Source organism: Schistocerca serialis, chromosome 9 (assembly GCF_023864345.2).
Source record: "Schistocerca serialis cubense isolate TAMUIC-IGC-003099 chromosome 9, iqSchSeri2.2, whole genome shotgun sequence".
Taxonomy (NCBI): Eukaryota; Metazoa; Arthropoda; class Insecta; order Orthoptera; family Acrididae; genus Schistocerca; species Schistocerca serialis.
In genome coordinates, this window is record NC_064646.1 from 245566486 (window position 1) to 245577317 (window position 10832).

Genomic DNA, 10832 nt, shown 5'->3' on the forward strand with positions numbered 1-10832 from the left:
GATATGTGTTTCTTTTGGACTACTTTGGTCATAGTGGGTCCTTCTGCTTCTGGATGTTCTAAATACTGGATTCAGAAGACACAGTGCTATCCGTCGGTTTTGCCTTGCGGGTTTATTCCATCATTGTGTTGGTTATCAGACATTAGGTAGATGTTGCAAGAGTGTTGGCCGGTGTTTAAGCTGTCATTAGTTTGAGTTGCCATCCGGTTAAGTGAATACAACTCTTGGCTGCCAGTGTCATCGTTTACGAAGTTGAGCGACTTTCTCAGGTCGATCCTTGGAGCATTCTGTGAGGCCCACTTCTTTCTTGATGTGATCAGACTGTGATGATTGTTAATAAGGCCTTCAGCCGTGAATACAGTTTATCTTAAGAATTTTTATTAGGTATTGTCTCTTAATATGATTGTACTTTCTTATGATATTTTAGTAAAAATTTTCTATCTAGACCTTCAGCCGTCAAATTGTTTTTGAGTAATTACTATTGGAGCCTTCAACCAGCAAATAATTTGAACTTCTTGTCAATAAGGCCTTCAGCCATGAATGCAATTTGTCTTAAGAATTTTTAATTAGATAGTGTCTCTTAATATGATTGTCCCTTTTTTATAATATTTTAGTAAGAATTTGCTATGAAGGCCTTGAGCGATGAATGCAATTTGTCTAAAGAATTTTTAATTAGATATTGTCTGAACAGTCAAATTTGATAATTGTTGCTTACTGTCAACCTTATATGAAATTGGTTCCAAATGAAGTGTAGGTGATTAAAAAAAATGAGCAACCACCGAAATCTGCCTTTCCCTAAGTCCCACATCTCACACACATTAATTTTTTTAAATAATAAAAGCATATACACATGTGAAAAACTATGAGTAAAAAATATTTTTTTAGAATATGCACCTACAGGAGATCTGCAGTGGCTCCTGTTTATCCTCGACCCTCTACACATACGCCACGCTGTTCACCTCTTGCTAGCTGGGAATCATATACAACAATGACAAAGGAAATGCACCATATTACGTGTATGACGTAATTTTTGTCAAACAGCAGCATATTACTTATACACTGAACTACGAAGAAGAAATATATATATACTACTTGCAGAGCTGACGCTGTTGCTGTTGCTGCTTCTCAACATCCAGTTGGTCTATTATCCTATGGACAAATACTGAAACAATAAGACGAAATATATTTAATGTCACTACTACGAAATTCTTAGAGGAAGAAAAAGTTACATTTATCGATTTTGGTCCCTCGAAATCATCTACAACAGCCCCAGACACTTTAGTCGCAACGTATTACGTATACTACGAAGATGAAGAAAAAATTTATACCTCCGATGATATAACTGCTACCTGCGGCTGATGCATCTCAGAACTTTGCTCATAAGCTATTCGGTGGATATTCGCTGGAACAATGAGACGACATGCATTCAATACAACAAAATTCTTAGTGAAAAAGAAGTTGCAATTTTCGGTTTGAATCTGTACTTACCAGGTAATTCTCTGTCCTGTTCTAATGGCACTGCTGCAGCTTGATGTTGCTGAACATTTCATGTTAGATCAGGTGCGAACCAAACTAACGATTAACGCGCACGAGCGAGAACATGACAATTGACCTCACACAAAGGCGACGGATGAAGACAAAACGAGACTGGAAGTGGAGGGGGATGGTTTGTATACTTTCACTGATTCAGCGCCAACTTATAGCGACACAGTATTCTGGAACACTTAGCCAATATGAGTGCAGTATTTGGGGATGCATTGGTCGGCAGGTTTGGACATGTTGGTCCACGCAAACACAAACAGGAAACAGCCATTAGAGATGGCACAGGACGTCGCCATAAACAAAGGGGACGGCGGCTGCATGATGATAGGTAGTTGGTTGGTTTGGGGGAGGGGACCAAACAATGGGGTCACTGATCCCATCGGACTAGGGAAGGATGGGCAAGGAAATTGGCCGTGCCCTTTCAAAGGAACCATCCTGTCATTGCCTGAAGCGATTTAGGGGAATCACGGAAAACCTAAATCAGGATTGCCAGATGCGGGTTTGAACCGTAGACCTCCCAAATGTGGTCCAGTGTGCTAACCACTATGCCATCTCACTCGGTGGCTGCATAGTGATCTGTGTGCCAGACGGTTACACAAAATGTGCGTCAGCCATTATGAGCCTTGGCGCCCAATATGCATTGTCCAATTTCAATATTGACTGAAGTCATCGTATTCTCGCACACGTAAGAAGCAAAATCTTTGCATGATGTTCTAACACGTTCCTTCTTCTTTTCGTAACAAACTTATTTCTGCCGGCTGCATCAGATCCTTCTCGAGACGTTCCTTCTCCAAAATGTTAAACAGGTAAACAGGTATGGTGGTTAGCAAGAGGAACTTAAAATGTGCTTCGACTCGATACAGAACAACTTTGCGATAACGTTATGGTGTGCAAACGTTTGTCTACCCATTTGCTTGAAAATTAACCCGAGTGGACGTGCTCTAACATACTGCACTCGCACTGATGTCTTACTCGCGAAAATTGTATGACTGGGTGTTAGGTCTGTGATAGTTATGCGTTTAAACACGGCATAAGGTTCAAGCGCACGAACATAAACTCCGACTTGTCGGCCTGAATATATACAACGCCACTGTCTTGGCTGGAGTTACGAGTATTAAAAATATGGCAGGATTTCGTGAAAGTGGGGAAATAGAAAAAATAAAAAAGGCGCATTCAGTTGTAATTACACCCTTTATTCCTCGACAAATATGTGATAATGACGGGTTGGTGGGGGCGTTTTGCTACTGGGCAGTGCGAAACGACGAGTGTGGGCACATTACAATTTTTTCAGACACTATACAACTATAAATGATAGAAATCTTACGCTGCTTAAATGTAAAGTACTGTGGCTTATATTCCGACTATCACCAGATGTTTGTGGGAAGTGATCAGACTACTGTTAAAAAAAAATGACTCTGAGCATCATGGGAATTAACATCTGAGGTCATCGGTCCCCGCCCGCATCTCGTGGTTGTGCGGTAGCGTTCTCGCTTCCCACGCCCGGGTTCCCGGGTTCGATTCCCGGCGGGGTCAGGGATTTTCTCTGCCTCGTGATGGCTGGGTGTTGTGTGATGTCCTTAGGTTAGTTAGGTTTAAGTAGTTCTAAGTTCTAGGGGACTGATGACCATAGATGTTAAGTCCCATAGTGCTCAGAGCCATTTGAAACATTTCATCAGTCCCCTAGAACGTAGAACTACTTAAACCTAACTAACCTAAGGATATCACACACATCCATGCTCGAGGCAGGATTCGAACCTGCGACCGTAGCAGTTTCGCGGTTCCGGACTGAAGCGTCTAGAACCGCACGGCCACCGCGTCCGGCGACTACTGTTCATATAAAAAAATTACGTATGTGTAGTCCTAAGGGGAGGACAGATTTAAGGTGGTGAATTGATTGAGGAGTGTATTTGACCATAAGGGGTGGTACAGTCATATCGTAAGCACTTGCATAATATAGCAGTGCCGGGGTTCAACTGGATCTTCGATGGTGAACAAACAGGATGGGCAATATGGCTGTAACAAAACGGATATACCTCAGCTCCACTAAGCAGATCCTCTTGTATTCTTTGTTGTACTATCTACTGCGATGTTTATTACAGTCCACCAGTCCATATCGATGTCGTGTTTCCCTCCCTTTCGTCCGCAGGGAGGCTATTGATTTTCACATAGCGCCCGATACCTGTGCTTTACAACACATCTTTGAGAGGGTCTTGGACAGATGCAGCACCTTCCGAAAGCACTGACTGAAAGAGTAATCGAGACACCTGGCCAGTGTGAGTGTGGACATATAATAATTTTTGTGGGTGCTCTACACATATAAATGATAACTGCACTGCTTGTCTGAAATGTGTATATGTCGTTGTATAAAGTTACTGTGGTGAGTGTCCACAGAAAAGGGCGATGTCCACTCGTAAGGGAGGTATAGATTTGACGTGGAAAACTGTGATTTCAGCACATACATAGCTGCAAGGGGTATGAAAGATTTTACGTGAAAAATTATGTTAATTCGTAAAAATGGTATAGATACTGATATTTCCTGGACACAGCTATCAGGAGGCATTATTTCTGATACTTCACCAGATTGGCACTATGATCGTAATATTTAATTGTAATTACACCGATAAAAATGTGGCTGGTTTCCTAGGACGATTCTGACTGGCGTGAAAGTGTGTGGCAGAGATAGCTGGCGACTGGAACAAATTGATATTTCCAGCTTAACTCTGGAGCCACCGCTGAGCCCCAGGCAGGGAATGGGGCTGCAGTTGACCTAGCTGTATTGTCCTCTGGTCGGGTGAATAGTGAACTAATACTCGATATTTTTTAGGGAGCCTTTGTGATCACGTGTGGTGCGAGTATTCTCTGTGGAAATTTGAGAAGATTCAATATAGCAAGTGTTGCCGCTGGACATATTGACAGCATCTGAATTCCCACCACTATGGTCATCCTTGACATCTTCCATGACCAGGCGGTCCGCCCCATCGGGCCGAGTCTGGTTGCAAACAGGGGTGGGGGGGGGGGATGGTGGTCACTGAGACGCACATTTCATGGTAGCAACTAGCAGTGCACAACTTTGGGCCAGGGGCGTGCGCTTGGACATTGGGACATGAGTGCATGGGATGTGCGAGTGTTTCAATGATCTCTGGCATCTAGCCATGACAACTACTACTACTATGGAATGGATCGTGGTTTAAGTGTATCATGTTTAGTGCTTCTCAAAGCATTACAGTGGACTCTCTCTTGCAATGGGGTTCGTTGTTGCCTCTATGCTCCTCTCCTTCCAACTGTGATGCAGAGAACCAATTTAGGATTTCTGTAGTGCTTGAAAAACCCAATTGCAATGTCAGATGCCTGACTGATCAATTTATTGTTTGTCATATTGGTACTGCGATCACACACACCAATCCAACTCCTCCACAGATTGTTTAAGGACATAGCACGCAACTGAGCTGAAATTTGAAATTTTCAGCTACCACCTATGTAATGGACTTCCCACGAAATGATCTGATGGTGCCAATGTCGACCAATAAGAGGCAGGGGGGAAAGTCTGGAAGGGGGAAGAGTAGGATTTGGAAACTGGGCAGTTGCGAGATTGAATCCTGCCAAACATACCAGTCCTAGTATCCACCAACAGGCTGCAAGGGAAAACTGACTGTACACAAAGGGTATCAATTTAGTTAAGTAGTCAGTCAATTTGATAGAGTGAGGTAATATTTCCAAGACATCTGTAGCTGAGAGTTTACCACGTGTCCACTATTTTGTTCAGGACAAATGTGCTGTTAGTGTGGTACACAACAGACGCTACCTGTTTCTTCTTGAATGTCTTTGTTCCATCTGTCACAGGTTTCTATAGCAGTGGAAGTGTGAGAAAAAAGGGATGTCCAGCTACCAATGGCATGTCTGCGTGAGTTGTGAGGGGGGCAGGGGAGGGGGATGGAAGGGAGGAGGGTTCGGGAGGGGGGGTGACAGCTTGGTCTCTGTGTGTTTGCATACAATAGTTTACAAAAACAGGAAGCAACCACTTGAGAGAGGAGAGGGAGAAAGAAACAGACAGGGAGAGCATGTGTTTCAACAAAAATTATTCAGGTATCGATAGCAAGGAGTTGCCGCCACCTGATGCCTTGTTTGGGAATTAGAGTGACTTCCAGTCTGTGTGCCACACAAACCGGCTGGTGATGTTGCAGCCAACATCTGTTGTGGGGCCTGAGGGGGCTTTGCACTGTCTCTTGGACACTGGCGCATGGTGCAGCCCAGTGAAGTGGTCAGGGTATGGGTGCACAATGCCCTGTGTTCGATATGAACGATTTTTAACAGTATAATTATGTTCAGTGAATTATGTTGACGTCGATTTCGTGATTGCATTCCTTGCGTGAGTGGAATGAAAAAACACCGCTATTGTTTAAATATTCCATACTGCCTTGTCACCCTAAAATGTTTAAATAAACAGTATTCTGTACACTTCAGTCAGTTTCCTGACAGATTCCTTAAATAGATAAATTAACTATATTCGAAACACTGTTTTGTATCCCTTAAATTGATTAAATAAACATTATTCCACTCATTGCCTTGTCTACCAGAACTTGTTTAAACATTATTCCATACACTGCAATCGATTTCCTCCAACCTCTTTAAATAAACAAAGAAACCTACATTTCATGGACTGCCTTGTAGACAGAAAGATAATTAAAATAAACAATATTCCACACAATACCTTGTCTACCAGAAATTGTTTAAACAATATTCCATACAATCTACATCTACATCCATACTCCGCAAGCCACCTGACGGTGTGTGGCGGAGGGATGCAGTTGTATTCCCGCCAAAGAGCCACTCAAATGACTCTTTTCCCCATCAATTTCCAGATGGGGAGGGGAGAGATTAATTAATTGATCAAGTTAATTAATTTGTCAATCAGATTAATATAATGGGGAGGGGGCTATTGGAAAGACTCAGGCCTGAAAGTGTGCTTTTATCGGCGAGGGGAGGGAAGGGTTGGTTTCTAGAGGGGTGGTGAGATGGGGGTTTCTCTGAACGATTGATTATTCCAGCAGATCACAAATCAACTAGCTTAACAATATGTTAAGGGTAGGGGTTCAAAAACAATCATGTCTGCTCTTGAATGTACGGAACCTGCACTAACGAAATGGCCCAGACCCCACCTACTTCTCCCTCGGGACACCTGAGGCAGTAAAGGCGCCTTTGGCCTCTTGTGGCGAAACAAGCTACGTGACTCTGTTGAGACCCGCACAGTGTCCCTTCTGGCTGTAATATTTATGACACATCGTATCATTTGACATGGGCGTGTAGAATGGCTTTTAAAGAAAAAATGTTGCATTGTAGCTCATCGTCTCCTCTGTGTTCCAGGTCTGAATTGCTACTGAAATGTATAACATGCAAGTGAGTAAAGGGATCACTTAGTATATTATTCCGGTCAGCCAAGTACACATTCATTATTATTTGATAAGCAAATTAGGTCTTTTACGTGTAATGTATGGTATGTGACATTTTATTCGAATCGCCTTATCGAGGAGATGCCCATGGAAGGTGGTATAATGGCTTGTCACTTTATGTTTTGCCCTTAGAAGATGGTAGATATGGACAGCCACCTTACATCAGTCTGCTAATGAGAGAACAGTTTGGTAATACTGACACTGTAGAATGTTTCACATTGTTGATGGAGCACAGCCTTACTTTTGCTTGCACCAAATCATCACTATCAAAGTGAAGTCCTCGAAGATATTCTTTAAGTTTTGGAAACAGATGAAAATCGGATAGGGCCAACTCAGGACTGTGTGGAGGGTGATCGATGACACTGAACCCAAGATATCAGATTGTTTCAAATGTCGCAGTGCTCATTTGTGGTCTGGCACTGGCATGCTTAAGGATAGGGTGCTACAAGTGTGGACAAACTCTTCGAATTCGAAACTCGATTACAGCACACTGTTTCCCACGCACATACGTAATTACCTTACACACCGCTATGCTACACACTACAATTTGAAGAGCTCTAATGGCAGAGGGCTGCAAATTGCGCCAGCGAAGTGGGGAAGTCGACCGACTATTATGGATGACATGTAACACCTCAGTCAATATCGAGAACAGAATAAAAAATTCGGGGCATTACTTTTCATCATGCCCTTACAGATGAAATAAGCTGAGATCGTTACTCAACGGGTGATACATACAAGTAAAGAAAGCGAAACCAAATGTAGCGTGAATGCTAAATTGTCAACATTAAAACTTAGTAACCTAGCTATACATCCCAAAAATACATCAACTACAAAATGTCAGAAATAATGGAAATAGGCTCCATATATTTTTAAGTGCAAAATCATGAAATCTTTCATTGTATATGCTATCATGTACGAATACACATAAATATATGTCAGTTGAGGGGTTGGGTTCTTTGGGGGAGGAGACCAGACAGCGAGGTCATCGGTCTCATCGGATTATGGAAGGACGGGGAAGGAAGTCGGCCGTGCCCTTTCAAAGGAACCGTCCCGGCATTTGCCTGGAGCGATTTAGGGAAATCACGGAAAACCTAAATCAGGATGCGAATCCATTGTGCTAGCCACTGCGCCACCTCGCTCGGTATGTCAGTTGACACGTAATGAGCCATACTACTGACAACTTTCATATTAAAAATTTGTGTCGTAAAACTATGTAAATCATTTTCGGTAGACAATAATTATCAAATATAGTTCTTGGGAAATAGTCACTGTGAATCACATAGTCTGATTAACCAAGGACTCAGCCACCAGATGATTTATACTTCTGATACTGTGCGTCATAAGAAGGGTAATATACAGGACTTGTTACATGTACTGTAACACTGTAAATACCCCATGTCTTACATCCAATACCAGTGCTGGAATCTGAATTAATGATATGTATACAGGCAATTTTCTTCATCGAGAAAGGCATTTTAGTATCATTATAACTTTTGCGGAAGTTAGTAGTGTGGCGTCGAAAAAACGGAAGGAATGTAGTGAAAGAAAATGGTTCAAAGATGAGTTAAAACGGAAACATCAGTGTAAAGCATCTTTGAGTAGGAAAATATAATTGCCACATACCCTGTTAACTGGCTTGATTGATTATACACTCTTAATGATGTAATTAGTCTCGAAATAACTATATCACTTGTGAAATGAAGGCAGTAGTGCACAGACATAATAAGAAAATTGAGAGACTTGACAAGCAACAAAACCATCCACAGGATGGTAATAGTTTCTTTCCATTCTATGATAAGGTAATTAATATCACCGACATTGTATTTTCTCCACGAGATATAACGTTATTAGAAAATAGTTTAAAATATAATTTGTATTGTGAATTATATGCAAAATACATAAAGTGGATGACGGCTCATACAAAAATCGCTGTTGATCAATTAGTAGGATCAAAAGCCCAGAAAGCTACAATATTGACTAAGGTAATAAACGTTCTTACGAATATGTGTAAAGTAATAGGGAAGAAGAAAACATGAATGCTACAAATAAAATAAGTTAAAGAGGAAAACTCGTCGATAATGATGCAATAGATAAAGCTGATACAGGAAATTCCCTTGTAGTTAACTAATGTCTATTAAGAATAGTACTGAGAAATCAACGCAATTCTTGAAGGATAAAACCGATTGCTGGTGTCCAACAACGAAAGCGAGCACATATAGCGCCCTATAATATGGCATTAGTTATCAAGATGACTATCGCTGCACGTAGGAAGCTTTCTGGTTTTAATTCTGCCACTTGCACGTTATGTGCTCACTTCCTAATCAGCTATATCCGCCGTTGAATAACAGGATAATTTACTGTACACATATCGACACCTACTGAGCTTGAAAATGGCTTCTAAGGCCGAAACTGGCCAGTTGTACAAGGTATACTGAAATGATTGCTTATCAGAAACAGCAGAGGTGCAAAACTGCAAAATGTCTTTTAACAAATGTACGGCTGTGATACCCCCCCGTTGTCTTCCCGTTTTCAGTTTTGTTAATTACTCCATGTATTCTTCTTTAGTGACAATATGCGTCTTATCCTTTTCTAATATCAGCTACTATACAAGGTGTTTCACAAGGCATGTTACACACTTATAGAGCTTGTAGAGCGGACTTAATAGATCAAGTTTTACATAAGTCGTCATAGCTCCTCACGTATACATTTTAGATCCCATGTGCACTGGACATTTTTTCCTTGTTTTGGATGATACTATCACCTCTGTAAGCTGCCTGTCCTATAGTCTTAGCAACGACAGCACCAGTACATGTATTCCACCGTCAGAGGTATCACAACGGATTTGTCTTATAACTTTCGACTCGTTCCTTTCCGGTACAGGGATCCTTATCTCAAATTTATGCATTTATCCTTCTCCATCATCCTAGTAAGTTTGTAAAATCATCATTGGATCACTTTGTATACACATACATTTTCAGGCACCGGCGCCTATAACTTTGAGGCTCTCTAGCGTCATTGGATGACGTTTCCCGACAAGGGTTCCTGTGTAAAACTTGACCTACTAAGTCCTCTCTACAACTTCTAGAAGTGTGTAACATGAATTGTGAAACACTCTATATAGTTGTTTTAAAAATAAAGTGGCCTTACCATTTTAAAATTCTACGAGAGTTTATGTAGTCCAGCTTCATCTCTATCTACGTCTGTACTCTGTAAACCACAGTGAAATAACCAGCAGAGCGTTACCAGTTATTAACACTTTTTCCCATTCCATTGATGTATGAGGTGTGGGATGGACAGTTTAAATGGCTCAGCTCGCTCTCTCAATACCTACGGGAGCAATATATAGGCGGATGTAGTACAATCGTAGAGTCATCATATGAAGCTGGTTCTTGAAACTTTGTAAGCAGGCTTTCTCGCAAGAGTTTATGTCAGTTGTCAAGAGCCTGCCAAAGATTTTTCTTCAGCATCTGTAAACCTGTGACCATTTGTCCTGCCCTTCTCTGTACTTGTCTAATATCCCCTTATAGTCTTATTTAGCAATGTCCCACACATTTGAGTATTATTCTAGGATGGGTCACACGAGTCATTTGTAAGCCATTTCATTTGTAGATTGATTGCACTTCCCTAGCATTCTACCAGTAAACCGAAGTCTGCCATCTATCCTACAAAGTGCTACAGCCAGGTATTTGTATCAGTTGTCTGATTCCAGCTGTGACTTACTGCCATTATATTCATAGGATACTACTTTTTTTCGATTTCTGAAGAGCACAGTTCGACATTTCTGAATGTTTAACACAAGTAGCCAATCTTTGCGCTACTTTGAAATCTTGTCTAAGTCAGACT